Here is a 2,399-nt window from a genome sequence, read left to right as displayed (position 1 = left end):
GCTCCGAGGGGAGCACAACCCACCAGGGCGCGCTTGGGGGCCCAAACACGCCCTGGTGGGTTGTGCCCACCTCGGGTGCCCCCTGGACCACCTCTTTGCTCTATAAATACCCCAATATTCCAGAAACCCTAGGGGAGTCGACGAAAATCAATTCCAGCCGCCGTAGAGTCCAGAACCACCAGATCCAATCTAGACACCATCATGGAGGGGTTCACCACTTCCATTGGTGCCTCTCCGATGATGCGCGAGTAGTTCTTTGTAGACCTTCGGGTCCGTAATTAGTAGCTAGATGGCTTCCTCTCTCTCTCTCGTTTGATTCTCAATACAATGGTCTCTTGGAGATCCATATGATGTAACTCTTTTTAAGGTGTGTTTGTTGGGATCCGATGAACTTTGAGTTTATGATCAGATCTATCTTTTTTATCCATGAAAGTTATTTGAATCTTCTTTTATGTCTTATATGCATGATTGCTTATATCCTCGTATTTCCTCTTTGATATTTGGGTTTTGTTTGGCCAACTTGACCTATTTATCTTGCAGTGGGAAGAGGTGCTTTGTAGTGGGTTCGATCTTACAGTGCTTGATCCCAGTGACAGAAGGGGAACCGACACGTATGTATCACTGCTACTAAGGATAAAATTATGGGGTCTATATCTACATAGATACACCTTGTCTACATCATGTCATCGTTCTTATTGCATTACTCTGTTTCCCCATGAACTTAATACACTAGATGCATGCTGGATAGAGGTCGATGTGTGGAGTAATAGTAGTAGATGCAGGAAGGAGTCGGTCTACTAATCTTGGAGGTGATGCCTATCTAATGATCATTGCCTGGATATCGTCATGATTATTTGAAGTCCTATCAATTGCCCAACAGTAATTTGTTTACCCACCGTTTGCTATTTTTCTCGAGAGAAGCCACTAGTGAAACCTACGCCCCCGGGTATCTTTCTCATATTATTTGCCTTCGCGATCTATTTTATTTGCCTTTTATTTTCATATCTATTAAACCAAAAATACAAAAATACCTTGCTGCAATTTATTTTTATTTATTTTATTTGGCGTTCGATCTATCAATCTACTAGAATTTATTCATGTCCGTTTTGCCGATTTTTGGCACCGTTACCCGAAAGGGATTGACAACCCCTTTAATATGTCGGGTTGCGAGTAGTTGTTATTTGTGTGCAGGCACCGTTTACGTGTTGTTGCTTGGTTCTCCTACTGGTTCGATAACCTTGGTCTCATAACTGAGGGAAATACCTACCGCCGCCGTGCTGCATCATCCCTTCCTCTTTGGGGAAATACTGACGTAGCTTCAAGCTGCATCAAAAGGAATTTCTGGCGCCATTGACGGGGAGGATCTTCAACATATACCAGGTTCCTAATCACAAATCTCATCTCCTCGCAATTTACATTGTTTACCATTTGCCTCTTGTTTTCCTCTCCCCCACTTCACCAAAATTTGCCGTTTTATTCGCCCCTCCTTTTCATTCATCGTTCTCTTGCTTTCTTGTCCTGATGGCTAGCGTGTCTACTCCTCCTTTGTCACCAGATTTTGAAGTTCTATACTTGAAGCAAAGACAAGGAGAAAATTTGAAATATGCTTGGTATAGGCTTATGGAATCCTATCGTATTTACAATTTAAAGGGGGATGCTAAGATTTTGCTTCGTAATTTTTACATAGGATTGGCTTTGCATCGTAGACAATTCTTAGATTTTACCGCCAAAGGGAATTTTATTGAGCTTGATGCCAATGCTGCCTATGAAATTTTAGAAGGAATTTTGGGGGTTCTGCCTCAAAAGAAGGGGCTTTCTTTCACCCCAGAGGGAGTTCAAATGTTAGATAAACTTGGTGATTTGCATAGACCTATGGTTGAATTACAAAAATATAATGAACACCTCAAACATCTCAATGGTAGCATCAATCGCATGAATACCTTGATTACTCTTTGCAACAAGCGATTGGATATTTTGGATCTAAAGATAGTTTCTTTTGTGGAGAATTTAGGGAAGCGTAAAGAGCCTCCCGGGTTTGAGAAAACCCTTACAAAAGTTTCCAAAACTACGAAAGACAAAACTTAGATCCTTGCTTTATGCCTAGCTAAGGGTGTAAAACTATAGCGGTTGTTGGGAGGCAACCCGATAAATAAAATTTATTTTTTCTATTTGCTTTCTGTTCTTGAGTTTTTGCACAATTATGCTACTGTTATGATTGTGTTTTTTGTGTTTTAATTAGTGTTTGTGCCAAGTAAAGCCTTTAGGATCTTCTTGGGTGATAGTTGTTTGATCTTGCTGAAAAATACAAACTTTTGTGCTCATGAAAATAATTTTCATTTTTAACCAGAGAGCGACAAAATACCAATCCCTTTTGCAGTAGATTAATATACAAATTTCCC

The sequence above is a fragment of the Triticum dicoccoides genome, chromosome 4A (assembly GCF_002162155.2).
Source record: "Triticum dicoccoides isolate Atlit2015 ecotype Zavitan chromosome 4A, WEW_v2.0, whole genome shotgun sequence".
NCBI lineage: Eukaryota > Viridiplantae > Streptophyta > Magnoliopsida > Poales > Poaceae > Triticum > Triticum dicoccoides.
Note: the sequence above shows the minus strand (reverse complement) of the source record.